General features: G+C 35.7%; 1 pseudogene; it reads left to right on the top strand.

The window, feature by feature from the left end:
* Window positions 1-21813: 21813 nt before the first annotated feature.
* On the top strand, window positions 21814-22792 carry LOC127199648 (eukaryotic initiation factor 4A-I-like; annotated as a pseudogene).
* The last annotated feature ends 734 nt before the right edge of the window (window positions 22793-23526 follow it).

The following is a 23526-nucleotide window of genomic DNA, read 5'->3' as shown; positions in this document are numbered from 1 at the left end:
AGTTACCTGCATGTTCTGCAGTTTGAATTTTTTACATACTGATTGAGTCCCTCTCCCTCATCACCTCATGATCCCACCCCTTCCCTCATCTCCACTTGATCACACACCTCATCACCTCCCATCCTCTCCCTCATCTTCCTTCCCTCCCTCCAATAGTCCTTAGGAAGGGGAATCTTCATCCTCTAACGTCTGACCTCAGTTTATCCACTGTCCTCTGTACCACTTATAACCTCTTCCTCTGTGGCATAGCAAGGCCATCCTGCCAAGGTGGAATTGCAGAATATTAGGAGCCCCGAGTCCATGTCAGAAGTAGTCCCTATTGTCCATATTGTGTAACTTACAAGGAGACTGTGGTGTATATCTATTACATCTGAGCAGGTCTATGTCCACATCCCACATGGACATTTTTGGCATATCAGTCTCTGTATTGTAATGTGGTTATCCTGAGTTAAGTGGCTAACATCCACTTATGAGTGAGAACATGCCATGTGTGTTTGTCTGAGTCTGAGTTACCTCACTAAGGATGATTGTCTCTAGTTCAATCCATTTGCCTGCAAATTTCAATTTGTCGTTTTTGATAGCTGCATAGTATTCCAATGTGTAAATGAACCATAGTTTCTTTATCCATTGTTCAATGCAGGTGCATTTAGGTTGTTTCCAGATTCTTGCTATTATGAACAATGCTGTTGTGAACTTATCTGAGCAAATGTCCTTGTTGTATGGTAGATCCTCTTTAGGGTATATGCCCAGGAGTGGTATGGATGGGTCTTAAGGTAGAGTTATTCCCAGTTTCCTAATATAACACCAGATTGATTTCTAAAGAGGTTGTACAAGTTTGCACTCCCACCAGCAACGGAGGATTGTTTCCTTTTTCCACATTCTCACAAGCATGTGTCTTAACTTGAATTTTTTATCTTAGCCATTCGGGTAGGTAGAGGATGAAATCTTAGATCCTTATTGATTTTCCTTTCTCTGATGACTAGGGACTATGTTCATTTCAGCCATTAAATATTCCTCTGTTGAGAGTTCTCTGTTTAACCCTGAGTCCCATTTGTCAAGTAGGTTATTTGGTTTTGTGGTGTTTAATTTCTTGAGTTCTTTATATATTTTGTATATTAGGCAGAAGTAGGATTTGTGAAGATCTTTTCCCAGTCTGTAGGATGTTGATTTGTTCTGTTGACTGTTTCATTTGCCTTAGAGAAGCTTTTCAGTTTCATGTGGTCCCATTTATTAATTGTTGACCTTAGAGCTGTTGGTGTTCTGTTCAGAATGTTGTCTCATGTGACAATGAGTTCAAGGCTTGCCCCACCTTTTCTTCTAACATATTTAGCATGTACGGTTTTTTGTTAGGGTCTTTAATCCACTTCAACTTTAGTTTTGTGCATAGTGATAAATATGGGTCTATTTGCACTTTCTACATGCAGCCATCCAGTTAGACCAGCACCATTAGTTGAAGATGCTATCTTTTTTCACTGAATGGATTTGGCTTATTTGTCAAAAACCAAATGCCCATAGATGTCTGTTTTATTTCTAGGTCTTCTATTAAATTCCACTGTTCAATCTGCCAATTTCTATGCCAGTACCAAACTGTTTTAATTACTGTTGCTCTATAGTACTTGAGATCTGGGATTGAGATTCATCTGGAAGATCTTTTATTTATAGGATTGTTTTTAGCTATTCTGGGCTTTTTGTTTTTCTATATGAAGTTGAGAATTGATCTTTCAATGTCTGTAAATAATTTTCTTGTAATTTTGATGAGAATTACATTGAATCTATAAATTGCCTTTGGTAAGACGGACATTTTTACTATGTTGATTCTCCTGATTCTTGAACATGGGAGGTCATTCCATATGAACATGGGTGGAGAACACTTACAGGCGCCCACCCTTAGATGAGTAGCTATCAACAACTGAAGTCCGGTGGTGAAGAAGGACCTGTCTTCCCCAAGAATAAGCAGCTTCTTTGGTTATCCAATCCTAAGTGTGTAGCCCTAAATTGACTTAATAGAGCTAAGTGTGTGTGTGTGTGTGTGTGTGTGTGTGTGTGTGTGTGTGTATGTGTAGGAAAGAGACAGTCTGTGTCTTTTTTTGTGTGTGTTTGTGTGTCCATGTGCTAAAGTGAAACAATACCCATTAGAGAAAAAAAAATTCATGAATTTGACAAGGGATAGAGAAGACAGGGCACAGGAAGGCTGGAGGAGAAGGGTAGGATAGAGGTATAGCTTTTTTTTTTTTTTTTTTAACAATTGAGATTCTTTTGTCAAAGCTGTCAAAGCTTGAAGTCCAAATTTAAGATGTGCAGAGGGTTTGGTGCCATAGAAGTGTCACTTCTCAAGAGCTTTCTAGATGCCATAAGCACCTTTTCTGCTGTAAAAATTTATTTATTATACTAGTTACCCTGGATCATTGTTGAACAGAAATTTATTTTATTCACATCTTCAGATAGTTTGTCTCCAAAAGCCATTTCCCCCTGAAGTACAGTGTGTAGAGCTTTGTCATGTGGTTTCTTGATTCAGTTCCTAATAGAAGAAGAAAATTGTGCAGTTTCAGAGAATTTTCAATTTAGACTTTTCAAAAAAGAGTCTGAGAAGAAACAACTGTCCAGAAGAAAGGGTGGCCAAGAGAGGAGTCACAAGTTTGCAGGGATCATCAATCCACTCAGTGACTCTAGTGCTAGTTGACTGATGGGCTTTACACCGACAGGCCTTTCCTTACATGTTAAGGACAGAGGAACTCTGGTGCCTGTGACATGATGACATGATGACTGCCCCTTGGCTGGGCATCTTGGCTGGCACACAGAAGAAGGATATGTGGGCTATCTTGATGAGACCTAATAGGCTGAAGTCAGAAAGTGGGGAGGACTCCTCTGTCAGAGGTCTAGAGGAGGGGAGTAGGGTAGAAGAGAGAGGGAGGGTGGGAGACAGGAAGATTAGACAGGAGGGATAACAATCAGGATGTAATGTGAATAAATTATAATACATAAAAAATTTTAAAAATAAAAGAAAAAATGTTGAGGAGACAGATATCAAAAAATGATCTGGATCCCAGAGTGTCTGCAACTATAGGCTGTCATTGGACTGTTCTGGAAGGAAAGAACTTTCTCTCTTTTGATGAAGACCAAAATGGCACATCTTCATGTTACTTACAATCAAATCTGCCTTTTAAAATTCCCATTAATTTTGGCACACACAGAATATAGACAATAGCTGTAAACATTTGGTACCATTAACAGAATAATTTGTTAGTTTTTTTGACAGGTTGTATACTATTTTCTACAAATAAAAACCAAGGTGAATTCGATAATAGCTTAATACTGTTGTAGCAGTCTATAAACTGAGCCCTGGAAGGTCTTTCTTCAGTTGTGAAACATTTTCTATTACTATTAGTATTTCTGAATCCTCAGGTAAAAGGTATGTAACCTTGAAGGCAAAAATGCTTGCCCCTGAGAACACAATTAGGTGACACTGTTTGAATTCAACATCAGCATATATACGCACTTTGTAGAAAATGAATAGTTGTCTGAAACAGTCATACTGTAAATTCATTGTAGTACCTATGTAAGTGTGGAAAACTAAGTTTCAACTATTAAAATGAAGCTACAGTTGTCAAAATATACCTATAATCCCTAAGTAGAATTAATAAACTACAAAATTTAGGAAATGACTAAAGTTTAATATTAGCTACCCCTCTTCTATGTTACCATCACTGCTGAACCTCCACAGTTCATGCACTTAAATAGTATTGTTAATAAGCTTATGAACAACCTATGTGGATACTAAATGTTAATGAGTCTCCAAATCTACACTTTTTGTTCAAAATGGATTGGAAAATAGAAACAACATAGTTAATAGAGACATCCATATCTTAGCCTTTTAAGTTTCAGAGAATTGCAATCATTGAAAATAAGCTTGTAAAACAAGACATTAAGGTTTGTTTATACTGAAAGAAGAAAAAAGCTGAATATATTAAATGACAAAATCTGCAATGAAATGCACGACTTTCTTTTGAAATTGCATACTTGTTTTAATTAGTTTCTTAACCTTTAGAGAAATCGTTGGATGAAGCACCCGTGCACTAGAAACATTTACATTATGCACTAGAATAGAATTAAATCTAAAAAGACTGTGATTGTGGAACATTTTAGTTTGGCAAATATTCAAACTATTTTAAATATAGACAAGAGTTTTAATGAGTTCTTAGTTTTATAAAAAAAATAGAGTTATATAAAAATATTAAGAACTACAGGGAAAAATTGAAGTACCCAGAAAAATGGTTAGTTTGTGATGTTTATAAATTCAGTAATGAAAATGTAGAAATAACTAATAATATTGATCAACTATATTCCAAGTATTTACTCTATATTTAACACTTAAAGGTGAGGTTATTTCCTCAATATGTTGATGTCAATCACATAGGAGTTGACTAAAGATTTTATAGTTAGTTTCAGGATTTTATAGTCATTTCAGGAAAACTGAAAGTTAAAAGAACTTTGTGCAAAATATACTATTTAAATATTAGTTACAAAGTATTATATGCAAATATAGATAAGCAAATACATGAAAGTACTTATAAAAATAACAAATCTGATTTAGTTATGTTCTAACATTGAAAAATTCTATAACCTAGGTTTTGATTTGACTTTCTTTGAAATTACAATATATACTTCTGTGTATTTTATGTAAAAGATATAAAAGATGGCTCAAATTATAAATAACTTCACAACAATGAATTTACATAAATCAAAAAATTATTTTAAACACTAAAAAATTTAAAGCATTTTTTCAGCTCTCAAAGGTGGCTCAATATAAGCAGTAATTTATAGGATTTCATCATATATAAGGTTTAGTTATGTGTTAGTGTGACTGTCATATTTTAATAATTAAAAATGTCTGGATCATATTTATTTAAAATTAAACCACAGTTTAATAAGTACACTGAATTTATTCATAGTTAACTGCAATTAGATGAAAGTTTGCTTTTTTAAAATGTTTTAAACTTGACATTAGTGAAATAGATGCAGAAATTAAGATATTAAAATAGGTATTCTTCCCATAAAATGCTTAAATCCTAATTAAATAAAACAAAGCAAAACCACTATGGAAATGGATGCTCTTTCTAGTTAATAGATTATACAGCTATAAATTAGTGATGCAGTAAACACTTAAGGAGAGCTGAGGATTTTTAAAAATTAATTTATTCTTGTTACATCTCAATGATTATCCCATCCCTTGTATCCTCCCATTCTTCCCTCCCTCCCATTTTCCCCTTACTCCCCTCCCCTATGACTGTTCCTGAGAGGGACCTCCTCTGCCTTTATATGTTCATAGGGTATCAAGTCTCTTCTTGGTAGCCTGCTATTCTTCCTCTGAGTGCCACCAGGTCTCCTCCTCCAGGGGACATGGTCAAATATGAGGCACCAGAGTAGGATTTTGAAGAACATACCTATCATTATGTGGGTTCTGAAGGTACCTGCCTTTGTGTCCAACGTATGCCTCAGAAGCTTTGTGTAATAAATAGCAAAGTGAAGAAAGAATATCATTGACAGGCAAGCCCTAGTCCTAAAAGGGCCGTGTTTAACCATGAAGAAAACAGCAAGAACCAAAAACATAAGCCAATTCACTTTGGAACCCAAACTGGCAGGAGTGAGAACAGATATGTGGTCGTTACTTCATCATTCCTGTATTTAAATTCATAGCCTCATTTTGTCTTGTGAGTCCGACATCAAGAATACTGAATGGAATGAGTTTGTGTGGTGGGTCATAGAAGATCCAAATATACCGCCTCCCTTCTTAATCTTGGTTATTTTCATGAGTTTAGGCTGGGGTAATTCTGCCTCACTAAAACTAAATAAAATAATAATGAGAGGAGATTGAAAACTACAGCAAATGCTTCCGAGGCCCCACAGAAGTTAGCCCTTGAGGTAGACGATAGCTGGGGAACGAGTTCATTTGGAAACTGCAGCCAGGATGAGTTGCCCTCAGAGCAATCAGGGAAATGAAACGAAGATATACATTTTTTTCTATATCTTTTCTGAACATTTAATTGCTTCATTATAGCTCAGCTTCTGGTCTCTGGACTCATACTGAAGTTTTTATCAAAAACATAAAATAGATCCAAGTGCTTTGTTCATGTTCCCATCCTTTGTGTGGTTGGGATAAAATTACTTGATAGATAACACCTTTAAAGGAAGGGAGGCAAATTATGACCATTAAGAATCAGTGCATTATAACATTTGAAAATAGTATTGCTTTGTTTTTTTGGCTAGATGGAAAACTAAACTGAAAATCAATACAGGAATAAATTGATTATGTTAAATACATGTGACAATTAAACACTACCATATGATTTTATAACAGACTTTAGAAATATTTCAGACCATAAGGTCATGAAAATATAGTGGATACAATCTTACACAAAGTATGTTTTATATCTCTATATGAAATATTCAATAATGCAATCATATGACAGAAAATAACACGTGTATGAACTAATTGTGTTATCTACGTATAATTGAAACACAGAAGCAAACCAATATTAGAAATAATAGACTTATTAGAAGTGTGTTGAGACAACCATAGGTTGGAAAATTAATTATTTTAGATGCCATGTAAGCATGAGAAATCTGAAATGACCAATAAGAACACAACACAGCAGATCAGTTTCAGAAAGGAAAAGAAAGAGGAAAAAAAAAAGAACATTTTCTATCTGCAAGTATCAAAATGCTGAAGGCTTGCCAAAATTAACATATAATAATAAAATAAGTTCATCAAAACTGACAAAATTAGAAAATGTGACTTCCCGTTAGGGTGCTAAAAATATTAATTGCATGCTTATTATTCCACAAAGAAAGCACCAGACTTTTTAAAGAACCAAAGCTTTCAAACCCTTTAGAAATAGCTGTCATTCTGTGCACTCATCCTACTTCTGAGCCTATAATGGTTGATCCTTTTGGATTCTTTTTTATTTTATATTTTTTACAAAGTTCACAACAAAATATGCAAAACCTTTGTATCATTCATTAAATGAATGAAACTGGAGGGTGTTGACCAAGAAACCAAATTCACATAGTAAAAACAAAGCAACATATATATGCAAATATTACATTACAATTGTATAATTTTGAAAGGATTCTATAAAGACAAAGAGTAAATTGCAGTTTAATATCGGTTCATTCAATCCCTTCTGAGAAATGATTCTAAATGTAAGCTAAGCTGATAGATGGACCCATGCCTGCCACAAGTACAATACACAGAATCCATATAAAATGGCTCATCCAGGTTTTTTCAAAGTCTTGGCAAATATTTGACCCAAAGAAATAGAATCTTCTGAGTCATCTGGGTTTTTACATGCATTGGATACAAGTCACAATAAATTGCTCTGATTACCAGTCTTATATTTTTCCATAGCACCATGAATTCCCAGGACTGTTTTAACAATAAACATTGTGAAATACATATAGTAACCCTGGCTAGCAAAGCATACATGCTTGCGTGGCCCAGCTATCATGGGGACAGACCAACAAACTTCTGACTGCATTTGAGATGTTCTCCAAAAAAGGGAATCCATGCATAGTAATGTAAATCTGACCAAAACCCCATAGCCAAAGAGGTCAGAGAACCTATAGAGAAGCTTAGTGCTTCCATTTAACTCAATAGACACGGGATAAAACTACCTATTACATATCCATGTTTATATTCATGGACAAATGCTCACCTGGGCCTTGCCTCTTTCTAATAAGTAGAGGGGATACAGAGTTCATGAACGTTCATTTTGCGGAAAGTAAGTGTACATTGACTATGCTCAGCTCTAAATAAGACACTTAATTGTTCTACTTTATGGCTCAGGGAACACTGGGAAAGAGGGCGTTGAAAGAATGTAAGAACCAGAAGCTAGAGAGCTCAGTTGCAAAATCCATCTACTAGGAAAGACATGAGGATTGCTGTGAGGATCTCACATAAGCTGTGATTGTATGCATTGTGTCTGCACAAGAATGACACCTCAGCAACCTAGCATGGACAGGTAGGAATTCAGGAAGCCCTATCCCTCACTCAGGAACTATTGGTTGGTGGTTGAATATAGGAGTTGGGGAATTATTCCCTGCAGCTGCCCACCTTACTGAACCCAAAAGATGGCTCAATTTTTTTATGTTTTTGAAGTAATTAAATTAATTTTAACTGTCCATGTGCTTGTGTGTTCATGTGTGTGTGTGTGTGTGTGTGTGTGTGTGTGTGTGTGTGTGTGTGTGGTCAGGTCTAAGGCTTAACCCAAGATTTTAGGAACAAAAGGCAAATGTTCAAATACTAAATTACATTTTAATTTTTTAATTTTACATTTTAAAATTTTGTTTATTTTTAAAGTTCAGTAACAGCTCTCATATTTTGGAGAATCAATTGTGTTTGGAATTTTAGGATTAGTTTATTCATATTTTGATAGGTTCTGTATAGTGTATATTCAATTAATGTCCATGTTATTTACCTTTTTATTAATTTATTCAGATTACAACTCAATTGTTATCCCATCACTTATATCCTCCCATTCCTCCCACCCTCCCACTTTCACCCTTTTAAATTAGGAATATTTTCATAATGTTCAGCAGTGATTTATGATAAAATAATATTTGTTTTTAAAATAATGCATTCTTTAGCTGGAAGAGACAGCATGAAAATGTGACTAGGCAAAGATTTTTAAATTAAATTGTGATTAACTAGGTAACATATTTTTAGATTCTTTTAAAGTTACTTCTTTTTTTATTATTAATTTATTCTTGTTCCATCCCAATGGTTATCCCATCCCTTGTATCCTCCCATTCTTCCCTCCCTCCCGTTTTTCCCTTATTCCCCTCCCCTATGACTGTTCCTGAGGGGGATTACCTCCCCCCTGTATATGCTCATAGGGTTCTTTATATTTAAGATTATAATGTAATTGTATCCTTGCCCCTTTGTAGGCAAAAGCTTATTGCCTAATTCAAATACTGTTTTCTGTATCCCCCATTTCTGTTTGCAGGCCTTGGTCTAAAATCTCCTGTCTTAATGTTGTATAAACACTGCTCCCCAATTGTCCCCCTGATATGTCAATAAAGCAGTTTACAACCAATCTCTGAGCAAGAGAAAGAGTAGGACTGGACTTTCTCCTGCCACAGGAGGAGTTGGAAGAGCGAAGAAGTGATTCATCAGTGGATTCAGCCACAGGCAGAGGTGCAGGAGGGTTGAAGATTTAGTGGGTCAAAGAGAGAACTAAGAAGCAAGTAACTGGAGGATTTTTGGCAAAGATGGAGTCATGTTAACAAAGAAGGCTAAAACAACTTAAACTGCTCCAGATTGTGTCACAAAGCTTATTATAAACAAATATAAATGAGTCTCAATTATTTGTGTGATAATCAGGTTAAGAGAGAAACTAAGAGAAACAAATACAGTATTATAAAAACAACAACACCCCTCCATTCCTTTCATTCACCTAAGCTATCCTGTAAACCTTTACTTTGCTCTCTTTCAGATTCATGACCTAGTCTAACTAATTGTAGCTACATAGCAACATGAATATTTATATAAATATGCATTTCAAAACATTACCATCTCATTCTGTAAAACACACATCTATGCATATTTTCTGGACTGACCATTTGTTGTTATTGTTTTTTTTTTCTTTTTTCTTTTTTTAATTAATTTATTCTTGTTACATCTCAATGTTTATCCCATCCCTTGTATCCTCCCATTCCTCCCCCCTCCTCCATTTTCCCATTATTCCCCTCCCCCATGACTGTTCCTGAGGGGGATCACCTCCCCCTATATATTCTCATAGGGTATCAAGTCTCTTATTGGCTACCTGCTGTCCTTCCTCTGAGTGCCACCAGGTCTCCCCCTCCAGGGGACATGGTCAAATGTGAGGCACCATAGTACGTGAGAAAGTCATATCACACTCTCCACTCAACTGTGGAAAATATTCTGACCATTGGCTAGATCTGAGAATTTTGTTGTTATTGTATATTCAATATTTTATATATAGTCTTTCAACCAAGAGTTCAGTATTTAACTATAGCTCCTGTCTGCTACCTAAGTGTTAGTAAAGGCATCATGCATTCTGAGCTGAAAATGTCATAACTTGTAACATTAGAATAAAGCATTGTCAAATATTTCTTATGCTAATATGAATATTTTATGTACAGGTTTCACAAACTTGTATTGAAAATATATTTTTCTCCTTCCTTAACTCTATTTTTATCAATAGTATTTTATGTCTGTATATCTCTTTTATCTAACAAAAAACATATGTAATCTTTCTTTAAGAAGATTTTTCTGAGGTACCATTTCTGCAACTTGATTATCAAATTAACACTCTTTTATTTCTCTTTATACTTTTTTCCTTCTTCATGTATTTATAGTTTAACTGTGAACAAGCATTCATAAAGTCTTTTTGCTATTTTGTTTTTTAATTTATAATACCAACACATTTATACTTGTGCTGTGTGTGTGTGTGTGTGTGTGTGTGTGTGTGTGTGTGTGTGTGACTGCCCATTTACCTAGGTTTCAGGGACACATGTGTTTCCCAATTACTTGAAGTGGTTCTTTTGCTACTGCAGTCTCAAGGAGGACAGTTTGTTTCAGTCCTCTGTACTTAGTCCTTCAGGGCCAGGCGTTGTTGTATGTTCATTTTCACCTTCTTCCTTCCTAGATATTGTTGGAAGCAGCTCAGTGTTCAAGAGTGATGCTAATCCCCACCTTCACTGTTTGAATTTAATAACTGTTAAATGCTCTGTGTTTGAGTTTTTTTTTTTTTTTTTTCATTTCTTAGTTCTGGAACCTCTCCTTCTTATTGTGAACTCCTGTGCACACTGTAAAATATTTTGATGTATTTTATACATTCCCGCATTGTTTTTGAAATAAGGATGAGGCTCTGAAACTCGGATATTAGTAAATTAGATGAGCGTTTTGTAATAAAGGTTCTAAAGTGCAATTAACTGATGGTTTGCTATCATAAAACTGATCCCTGTTTGGCTTAATTGTCATGCCACACCAATAAAAATCTAAAATCATCAGCAATATGTATTTTGATATATGCCTATTTTAAACAATCATAAGGAAATTTTAATGTTTTTAAGAAAAATGAATGTTCAAATGAATCCATTTTTTTTTCACACAAAAGGCCAGTCCCAGCGAGGACCTCAATCAATTTATTTGTCTCCCTGAAAGATGCTTGTATGATATTAACGTCTTACTGTTTTCCACTTTCACACTCTTCAGATACCATCTGGGTCTTGATCCAAGTGCCACGGTAAATTCAATCAGTATTCTTTTAAATGTCAGTTTCTAATATTAACCCCTCATCAAGTGCCAAGGCTCTGAGATCCACACAACAGCCAGTACCCAAGGAGCCACTCTCAGGGGGTATCGCCCAGTGAGATCATAGGCGACATGGAGGTCTAAGTCTGTGGCTTTCTGGAACTCCAAACTGATCAAGGATGGAGGGGGAAAAATGAAAGTTCCTTGTTGAGCATGGCATGCTATTAAACATTGAATAACGTGAACTATATGGATTTAACTTCCACCTCTGGAAATTTATAATGAATCCATTTTTGAGCTGAATTTGTTGTTAGGAAAAAAAAAGTTGTAACTGCAGACAGATCAGATAAAGAATTGTCAACACAAGCAAAAACAGAAGAAAATAAACACAGGGAGAAGAAGGGGCCAGAGAGATGGCTCAGCCATTAAAGGCTAGACTCACAAGAGATGGAGGGAAAATATCATATTTCCACACATTTCATACGTGGGAAGTATTGAACTAATGGTAACAACACCTTTTCTCATTGTATCATTCTTACAATAAAGAATATGTGTATAGGAAGGCTACTGATTTTTTTGAGTTAATTTTGTAACCAGCCAGTTTGCTGAATGTGCTTATCAACTGAAGGAGTTCTCTGGTGGAATTTTGGGGGTCACTTATGTACACTATCATATCATCTGCAAATAGGGATAGCTTGACTTTTTCCTTTCCCATTTGGATCCCCTTGATCTCCTTGTGTTGTCTTATTGCTCTGGCTAGGACTTCAAGAACTATATTGAAGAGATATGGAGAAAGTGGGCAGCCTTGTCTGGTCCCCGATTTTAGAGGAATTTCCTTGAGTATCTCTCCATTTAATTTGATGTTGGCTATTGGCTTGCTGTATACAGCCTTTATTATGTTGAGGAATGTGCCTTGTATCCCCGATCTCTCCAACACTTTAAACATGAATGGGTGTTGGATTTTGTCAAATGCTTTTTCTGCATCTAAGGAGATGATCATGTGGTTTTTTTCTTTAGTTTGTTTATACGGTGGATTACATTGATGGATTTCTGTATATTAAACCATCCCTGCATGCCTGGAATGAAGCCTACCTGGTCATGATGAATGATATCTTTGATATGTTCTTGTATTCGTTTTGCGAGTATTTTATTGAGTATCTTTGCGTTTATGTTCATAAGAGAAATCGGTCTGAAGTTCTCTTTTTTTGTTGGGTCTTTGTGAGGTTTAGGTATCAACGTGACTGTGGCCTCATAGAAAGAATTTGGTAATGTTCCATCCAATTCTATCTTTTGGAGTAGCTTGAAGAGTATCGGTATTAGCTCCTCTTTGAAGGTCTGATAGAATTCTGCACTGAAACCATCTGGCCCTGGGCTTTTCCACATGTAGAAAAATGCAATTGGACCCATACTTGTTCCCATGCACAAAGCTCAAGTCCAAATGGATTAAAGACCTCAATATAAAACCAGAGACACTAAATCAGTTAGAAGAAAAAGTGGGGAAGAGCCTGGAACACATTGGCACAGGAAACAACTTCCTGAACAGAACACAAACAGCCCAGGCCTTAATGTCAACAATTAATAAATGGGACCTCATGAGGCTGAGAAGCTTCTGTAAGGCAGGAGACACTGTCAAAAGAACAAAGCGACTGCCTACAGACTGGGAAATAATCTTCACCAACCCTGCATCTGACAAAGGTCTAATATCCAAACTTTATAAAGAACTCAAGAAATTAAACGCCACCAAACCAAATAACCCAATTGAGAAATGGGGCTCAGAATTAAACAGAGAATTCTCAATAGAGGAATATCAAATGGCTGAGAAACACTTAAAGAAATGCTCAACATCTCTAGTCAACAGAGAAATGCAAATCAAAACAACTCTGAGATTCCATCTTACACCCATCAGAATGGCTAAAATCAAACATTCACGTGACAACACATCCTGGCGAGGATGTGGAGAGAGAGGAACACTCCTTCATTGCTGGTGGGAATGCAAACTAGTACAGCCACTTTGGAAATCTATCTGGTGCTACCTTAGAAAACTGGGAATAGGGCTTCCTCAAGACCCAGCTATTGCTCTCCTTGGAATATACACAGAAGATGTTCCAGCACACAACAAGAAAATTTGTTCAACCATGTTCATAGCAGCCTTATTCATAATAGCCAGAACATGGAAACAGCCTAAGTGTCCATCAGTAGAAGAATGGATAAAGAAACTGTGGTACATATACACTATGGAATACTACTCAGCTATTGAAAACAAGGAATTCCCGAAATTTGTGGACAAATGGATTGAACTAGAAATGATCATAATGAGTGAGCTAACCCAGAAGCAGAAAGACTCAAGTGGTATATACTCACTTATAACTGGACACTAGCCCAAGGGGCAGGTCCCATCAAAATCTGCACCTACCAGGAAAGTGTGATAGAGGTGAGAACATCCTATTGAGACTCTAGGTGAGAAAAATATAGGGGATAGGGAAGTAAGTGGATCCAGAGGGTCCTAGAAACCTACAAGAGGAACATTATGATGGGTGGATCTGAGCCCAGGGGTTCTGCTTGATCAAAGGCACCAACCAAGGACAAAACATACAACCATCATCAAACCCCCACCCAGATCTAACCAAGGGACAGAACATTCTACACAGTTAAGTGGAGACTGGGGACTGACTTTCACAGGATCTCTGGTGCCCCATATTTGGCCATGTCCCTTTGTTGGGGAGGCCCAATGGCACTCGGAGGAAGGATAGCAGACTACCAAGAAGAGACTTGATACCCTAGCACCATATTCAGGAGGAGGAGGTCCCCTTTGGTCACAGTCATAGGGAAGGGGGGTTGGGGTGAAAGTGTGAGGGAGGGAGGAATGGGAGGATGCATGGGATGGGATAGAAAATGAGATGTAATATGAATTATTTTATCTTTCAATAAAAATGTGTTAAAAAATTGATTCGGTGGGCTATTTATCCTGTTGTCCTAGACCCCCTCTGGATCTTACATTCCATTTCCCCTCTTCTGCAGTATTCCCAAAGCTCTGCCTAATATTTGCATGTGGGCCTCTATATATGATTCCATCATGTGTGGGAAGAAGCCTCTCTGATCTCAAGTGGGATAGGCACCAAACTATGAGTATAGCAGATTATCATTAGAATCATCCCATTGACTTTTTCTCAGTTGTGTTTGTTTCTAACATAGGTCTCTGAGCCATGCAGCTTCCTGTTCCTGGTAATTCAGGTGGCGTAGAAATTGGGCTCTGTCTCTTTCTTGAGTCTCAAATTAGACCAGTCCTTGGTTGGACAATCTCACAAACTCTGAGCCATTGCACCAGCTTGCTTGCAAGAAATGTGTGGGTTGAAGGTTTTGTGGCTGGGTTGTTGTTCCTGTCCTACTACTGAGAGCCTTGCCAGGTTATTGAAGTTGGCTGTATCCTACATTCCTAGGAGTTATAGGTTCCAGGAAGTTTCCGTTGTGCTAGGTTTCCACATATCCCCTTAAATGGCCTCCCATTCCAGTCATCTCTCCCTGCACTCCAAATTTTTTTTCACCTGATCCCTCTGGTCAGTCCAAGTCACCTACAAAGTCTATTTTATTTCTTCTACCTAGGGAAATCCATGAGTTGCCTCTAGAGGCCTCCTCATTACTTAGCCTCTCTGGGTCTATGGACTGTAGTATAAGAATATGTCATGTTTCTTTCTCTGTGTTTGTATTGCCTCACTCAGGATGATTATTTTTTTCTAGTTCCATACATTTTCCTGAAAATTTCATGACACATATTTTTGAGCACCTGAGTAGTAATACATTGTATCAATGTACCATGTTATCTTTATCCATTTTTCAACTGAGGGACATGGAGCTTTTTTTCCAGTTTCCAGCTATTATGAATAAAGCTGCTATGAACATCACTGGAAAGAAGGTAGGATAGAGTATCTGCCCAAGAGTGGTATAGCTTGGTCTTGAGGTAGATAAACTCTCAATTTTCTGCGGGAACTGTAATAATGATTTCCGTCATTGCTACACAAATACTCATTCCTACCAGCAATGGAGAAGTGTTGTGCCACATCTCTGTTGGCATGAACTATCACTTGTGTTACTGATCTTAGCCATTCTGATATGTATAAAATGAAAACTTCTAGTTTTGATTTGTACCTCACTCATAGCTAAGGATGTTGAACATATGTTTAAGTGTTTCTCAGCCATTTACGATTCTTCTATTGAGAATTCTCTATTTAGCTCTGTTCCATTTTTAATTTGATTGTTTGGTTTGTTGCTACATAATCTCTTAAGCCTTTTATATGTTTTCATATTAACCTTTTATCAGACGTGGAGTTGATTAAAATCTTTTCACATTCTGTAGGCTGCTATATATCTAACTTTAGTGGTTTTATAAATTATAGCTTGGTTATCATTGAATTGGCTAATATCCACATCAAAGCAAATACATATGATATGTATGTTTAAGTGCATTTTTATTCAATGATTTATTTTGGTTTTATCAGTTTATCTTCAAATTTCATAATGACAGTTTATTTATTTCTTTGTTTGTTTGTTTATTGTGGCTGAGAAATACTCTATTGTGTAAGTGTAGTATTTTATTTATCCTTTTTTTTCTATTGAGAGACATCTATGCTGTTTTAATTTCTGGCTATTATTATACAGCAGCAATAAATAAGGCTTAACAAGTGTCCTTATAGTAGAATAAAGCATTCTTTATTCTAGGGTCCTATACCTGGATCTTGACGTATATGGGTTTATAGAACTTCCAACTATTTTATATAGTGGAGGTAAAGTTTGTAATCCTACCAACAACACAGGTTGTCCCCTTGTTTAATTGTTTAATTGTTCTTAGCCATTTTGGCAGCTATAAGTTAAAATTCTCAAAGTAGATTACATTCCCCTGATAACTAATGATGTTGACTATTTCTTAACATGTTTCTCAGCCATTTGAGTTTTGAATTTTTTTGGGTTCTCTCTTTAGATCTGTTTAATTGAGTTATTTTTTCTTGTTGTTTTTATTGAAAATCTCAGATTGTTCTATTATACCAATAAAGAATCAGGAGCCAGATGCTGTGGTGAAAAACCTGCTAGCTCAGAGAGGCAGAGAAACCACCCAGCTGAACTTCCTACTCAGCTCATGTGCCAATAGAGAAGGCCAAAAAGGCTCACTGATGCCCATGAATAGATGGCCCAAAAACCCAAGGCCAAAGGCTTGCTAGCTCAACGCCCAAAAATCCGAAGGCCAAGGAGCTCCAGATCTAAAAACCTAAAGTTAAAATCCCAAGACCCAAGGAAGTAAAGTGGCAAAGACCTTCTACTTCTATACACTGTCTTAAATACACCTCAACTCAAAGTCCCTCCTACACTTGAATTCCTGTCGGCTGGTTTCTTGCTTTGCCTCTTGACCTAGGATTAACTTTATGAAATCCTGTGTGCCAATCGCTCTTGAATTAAACCTGTGTGTAAGGCTGAATGAACCACACCTCAGTCACCTGTTTACAATAAACCAAAAGTTCTTGGATTAAAGGTGTTGTTAGGGCTCAACCACATGAAACGTGGGTTTACATTTCAGTCTCTGGGATCACAAGGAGATCAAAGACAGGTTTTTACATTCACAATCTCATGTATCACATTCAGATCAAGTATGCTGCAACACTTTAAATATACTTTCTTTAGTTCCTTATATATCTTGCATATTAGCCCTTGATCAAATGCGTAATTCAAGAAAATATGTTTCCCTTTTTGTGGGCTGCCTCTTGGTATTAATTACAGTGTCCTTTGCCATATGCAGAAGCTTTTCTGTTTAAAGGAGTTTCATTTACTAATTGTTGTTATTAGTCTCTGTGCTGATGGTGTTCTATTCAATAAGTATTTTTCTGGTGTCAATGAGTTCAAGGTAATTCCCCCGTTCCCATTATATCAGATTCTGTGCCATTGACCTTATGTTGAAGTCTTTGATCAATTTGGAGTTGAATTTTGTTCAGCCTCAGATCTATTTGTATTTTTCTACGTGCAACAATCCAGTCTTACCACCATCATTTGTTGAAGATAATGTCTTTTATCAATTGTGTAGTTCTTAATTCTTTACAAAAATTTGATGTCAATAGTTGTGTAGATCTCTGTCTTGGACATCAAGTCACTTCACTGATGAACGTATCTGGTTTTGTGCCAGCTGTATGCTATTTTTTATTATTACATCTCTACATTAGAATGGGGATGATCCATTCTCATGCTGAAGTTCTGTTACTGTTTGGTACCGTTTTAGCTTCTCTCTCTCTCTCTCTCTCTCTCTCTCTCTCTCTCTCTCTCCTCCTCTCTTCTCGCTCTCTCTCTCCTTCTCTCTCTCTCTCTTCTTCTCTTCTCTCCTCTCTCCCCTCTTCTCTCTCTCTCTCTCTCTCTCTCTCTCTCTCTCTCTCTCTCTCTCGCTCCCCCCCCCCCTTGTATGTGTGTTCAACATAAAGTTGAAAATTTTCCTTTAAATTCCCCTTTAATGTCTGTGAAGAATTGTGTTGGGATTTTGTTGAGGATTACATTCATTGAAACAGTATATTATGTTTTGTTGATGGCAATTTACGGAAATTTGATTAATCCTACCAATCCAAGAGCTTGAGCAATCTTTCCATCTTCTGATATTTTCTTCCATTATTTTTTTTAAAGATTTGTATTGCTTATATTACAAGTCTTCCACTTGCTTGTTTAGATTTATCCAAAGTTATTTTATATTATTTGATGAAGCTATGAAAGGTGCTATTTCTGATTTCATTTTCAGTCTGTTTGTCATTTATATATAGTAATGCTACTAATTTTTGAAAATTAATTTGGTATTCAGTTACTTTAGTGAAAGTGTTTATCTTCTGTAAGATTTTCCTGGTAGAATTTTATGGTCTCTTATGTGTGCTGTCATATTATTTGCATATAAAGACACTTTGACTTAATCCTTTCTAATTGATATCCTCTTGATCTCTTTCAGTTGTCTTTAGTGCTCTAGCTAAGACTTCAAGTACTATACTTAATAGGTACAGAGGGAGTTGTGGAAATGCTGATTTTATTCCCACTTAAGTTCATGAAGTCTATAGCCTTGATGTAGCTGTCTTTATTATGCTGAAGTATGCCCCTTGTATCCTTAATTTATTCAGGACTTTTATCATGATGGGTGTGAAATTTGGTCAATGCTTGTTCACCATCTACTAGATGGTCCTACAGTTTTTGTCTTCCACTTTGTTTATGTGATGTGTTACATTTATCGGCTTACATATATAGAATAGTTCCTGCACCTTGGGGAATGAAGCCGACTTGAATATAGTGAATGATTTTTGATGTGATCTTAGATTTGATTCCCAAATATTTTTTTTCTTGGTTAAGTCTTATAGTTTTGGTTGTGAGCCTAGCGTATAACAGCTGAGCCATCACTCCAGCCCCTTTGTGTTGTCTTTATGTGGATTGAATATAAGGGTAACTGTGACCTCATAAAAGGACTTTGATAACATTATTTCTGCTTCTGTTTTGTTTAATAATTTAATGAGTATCACCATTATCTCTTCTTTGAAAAATCAGAAGACTTTTGAGCTAATGCCCATGGTCCAGGAGTTTTTGTTTGTTTTTTTTGGTTGGGATAATTGTAATTACTATTTCTATTTCACTGAAAATTATAGGTCTGTTTAAATTTCTTCTTTAGTCTTGATTTAAGTTTGATATGTAGTATGTATTAAGAAAATTATCTATTTCTTTTAGATGTTCCAATGTGATGGAGTACATAGTTTAAGTGTGCCATTATGATTCCTTGAATTTTCTTGGTGTCTCTTGTTATGTTCCCTTTTTCATTTCTAATTCATTAATTTGGATCTTCTCTCTTTGCCTTTCAGTTAAATAATGGTTTGTCAATCTTATTGACTTTTTGAAAATAGTCATGTCTCTGTTTCATTGATTTTTTTTTTTTTGTATTCTTATTTTATTTATTTCAGCCCTGAGTTTAACTATTCCTTGTAATATACTTCTATGGCATATAGTTTTTGTTTTCTTTTTATCCTAGATTTTTAGGTTTGCAGTTAAGTTGCTTGTATGAGTTCTCTTCAGTTTTTTGTGTTGTTATTCATTCCTTTAAATTCTGCCTTGTTCTCCATGAATTTGGGTATGTTGTGTATTCATTTTAATTTTATTGTAGTAAGTTTTAAATTATGATTTTGACCCACTTACTGATTCAGTACTAAGTTGTTCAGCTTCCATTATTTTGTAAGATTTCTGTTGTTGGTATGCTTCAATCCTTGGCAGTCTGGTAGGATGCAGGGTATTATTTTAATTTTGGTTTTTTTTTTTTTTTTTATCTGTTTAGAATTGCCTTTGGTTTAATATGTGGTCAATTTTGGAGAGAGTTCCATGAGATGCTGAAAAGGAAGTATATTCTTCTGTGAGGGAGTGAATGTTCTGTAAATATTTATTAGATAAATTTGGTTTATATGTCATTAGTTCCAATATTTCTCTTTATAGTTTTTGTCTGGATTATGTCTATTGAGGAGAGTGGAATATTAAAGTCTCTGGCTATCCATGTGTGATGGTCAGTATATGCTATTTATCATCTAAAATAAAAACAAATATTCTCTACTTTTGTAATTTGAAAAACTAAATCATAAAAATATAAACCAATTTATTAAAACATTATTCATTTATTAGCATACCAAAAAAGTGTAGTACAACAAATTGCCTACTATTTTATTTCTCAGTAAGTTTATATATTATTAACATTGGATTTACTTCAAATTAATTTTGCAATTAATTTTCGTATTTTTATAAACATATGTTTCAGCAGCTGTTCACTATTTTCAAATATTCATACAGATGTGCACAGTCATTGGCACAGATTTTCAGCTTTTTGTTATCACGTATATATTTTAGTTTAAACTTTGAAATGTACAAAAATCATTATTACATGCACAAAGAATTCAACATGTAATTCAACTGAGCATGGATTACAATAACCTTGAAGTGTGTTTTCCACATTCTTTCTGGCATTTTTCCATGTATCCCAGAAATAGTTTTCAGTGCATCATGTCCTAATCTGTTCCAGATATTCAAAAAGATTTTACAGCATTGCATTTAATAGTAAGGCAACAGTGAACAGAATTGATAGATAATAGGACATGCACTTGTAAGTACAGTAAAAGTACAATCGAGAAAAGCAATTAGTGGTAATTATTTGCCTTAGGGCCCATATGAGTCATACTAATTCTTACTGATGCCATCATGTATGTAAAGAGATAGCTGCATTTTTAATGTGAAATTGAAATCTGGAATGACTTGCTTATTGTAGTGAATCATTCAAGCTGGAGAGTTCAAATAAATACAAGGTATTCGGTTTCCATTCTTTGCGTAATCCTAATGTCTTTCAAGACAGGTGGAGTCCTGTCATTAAATATTGTGTTCTTCAAATCATCCTTAACAACTAATAGGGGTTCATTGCTTTATTGCTTATACATTTTGTAGACATTGTCACAGTTTATACGAGACAAGAAGAATATTGAAAGATAAAGGACCTGGAAGTAGTATTACTGCCTCCTCCTGCAGCAAGCTGCAAACTGTGGATGGTCCTGGGCAACATACACTTCATCCTTCAACAAGTGTTTAAACTAATGGTGTGCATAGCATGTTTAAAGCTTTAATTGGGATTTTGGATTTTTGTTGGTCAAGATAAATGGAAATAATACCTTGTATGTTCGCCTACTAAATAAAATCCAATTAATGGAATATTTTTTGTGTTCGTATTCTTTTTTAATTTTTTATATCTTATAATTTATTCACATTACATCCCAATATTTTAGATTTTTAAAAATGATGAAGAAAGTGTTGCCAATGTGTGTTTGCTGACAATGTGATCACAAGAAGCAAAATGAACAGTGTTTTAATGCCAGGTCCTTAGAGATCTTTGACATTGTATTATCATTTATTTTTGCTTTGTTCTGTCTTCTTATTTATATATTTAGATAATGAATTATGGATAAGGATAAACAACATAGTTGTGTAAAGAAACAGCAGGCATAACTTTGATGATATCATTTTTGGCAGACACATCTTAAGCGCATTTCAGTTAGACTGGAATAAGATGAAAAGGAAAAAACTTAAAGAGATATCCATATAATTATTCTACATCTAAACAATGTCTTCGCTATGTCTAATAGAGAAGATGACCTAGTTAATCCTGTGCCCAAAGGCAGATAAATTCCACTCTGGTACTCATTCTTAAATCAAGTGATTATACATATTCATTTCTTTATCTATTCTGGTGTTTTGAATTATATGTATATATACACACACACACACACACATACACACATACACAAGGCTGAACTGGAAAGCCCTACATAGCTCAGTCTTGCTATTTTCATTCCAAATTCTGTGATTAGAGTCATGTACCACAACAACCAGCATTAGTCATCTGATAACATAATTTTTACATTAAGGTATTCTTATCCTGATATACATATATGCACTATAAATATATTTACATGTTAATAATTTCCAAAATTAAAAATATGAGCAAAGAGAGTCTAAGAATCATGTCTGCAAGTCAGGATTCTCAATCCAGAGGCAATAACCATGATGGGTTGGAGCCTGAAGGCATCATTGAGAATAACTCAAATGAGATTTTTGATAGCTTTGATTACATGAATCTCTCAGCATTCCTCCTACCTGTTATATTGCCTATGGTTTTGAGAAGTTGGCTGTCATTCAGCAGTGAGCTATTCTTCCTTGTATCAAGGGGTATGATGTAATTGCTCAAGGCCAGTCTGGGACTGGGAAAACAGAACTATTTGCCATATCAATTCTGCAACAGATTGACTTAGACATGAAGGCTACTCAGGCTTTGGTTGTGGCATCCACTCGTGAATTGGCTCAGCAGATACAAAAGGTGGTTATGGCATTAGGAGAATACATGGGTGCCTTTGGTCATTCCCGTATTGGGGGAACCAATGTGCGTGCTGAGGTGGAGAAGCTGCAAATGCAAGCTCCCCATATCATTGTGGTCACCCCTGACTGGGTGTTTGATCATGCTTAACTGGAGATACTCATCCCCTAAATACTTCAAGATGTTTGTGCTGGATGAAGCAGATGAAATGTTAAGCCATGGGTTAAAAGGCCAGATCTATGATATATTCCCAAAGCTTAACAGTAACACACTGGTAGTTTTGTTGTCTGCTACAGTGCCTTCTAACATCCTTGAGGTGACCAGAAAGTTCATTAAGGACCCCATTCATATTCTTGTCAAGAAGGAAGAGTTGACCCTGGAGAGCATCTGCCAATTCTACATCACTGTGTAACAAGAAGAGTGGAAACTTGATACATTGTGTGACTTGTATGTAACACTATCACCCAGTAATCTTTATTAATACCAGAAGGAAGGTGGACTGGCTGACTGAGAAGATGCATGCCTGGGATTTCACTCTTTCTGCCATACATGGAGATGTGGACCAAAAGGCAGAAGATGTGATCATGAGGGAGTTCTGATCTGGTTCTAGCAGAGTTCTGAAAACCTAGTGAGTTGATTAGCACATTTCATAAGATAAAAAAAACGTTCTGTATTATTAATCACAGTATTCCTAAGCATATTTATATTCAAATATTAAATGGGATTTTAATTACGTTGATGAATTATCACCAAGTTTTCAAATTTATCTGCATCAGAGAGTATAGTTGAGACATTAATATTTTTAAGATTTGGTTAACAATCAGGTGAATAGTAAATATGCCTTCTAAAGTTATTTACTGTTTTTTAGTTCAATCATCTACTGAGAATATTATTGAACAACGTAAACATCACATGGATAAATGTTTTGTTTCGTTGCTAATATTAAGAGGAACATAGCCTGATATATTTGATTCTGAAGTTAAACTTTATAGCTGAGACAAGATCTTTTTTATTTTTTATTTTTTATTTTTTATTTTTTATTTTTTTATTAATTTATTCTTGTTACATCTCAATGTTTATCCCATCCCTTGTATCCTCCCATTCCTTCCCCTCCCCCATTTTCCCATTATTCCCCTCCCCTATGACTGTTCCTGAGGGGGATTACCTCCCCCTGTATATTCTCATAGGGTATCAAGTCTCTTCTTGGCTACTTGCTGTCCTTCCTCTGAGTGCCACCAGGTCTCCCCCTCCAGGGGACCCACGAAAGCCTTCACTTACCAGGAAACTGGGACAGAGGGGAAGGCATCCTATTGGGACTCTAAGTGAGAGACGCATGGGAGAATAGCAAAATAAAAGGATACAG

The sequence above is a fragment of the Acomys russatus genome, chromosome 15 (genome assembly GCF_903995435.1).
Source record: "Acomys russatus chromosome 15, mAcoRus1.1, whole genome shotgun sequence".
Lineage (NCBI taxonomy): Eukaryota > Metazoa > Chordata > Mammalia > Rodentia > Muridae > Acomys > Acomys russatus.
Note: the sequence above shows the minus strand (reverse complement) of the source record. Positions and strands in the feature narration are given on the sequence as shown.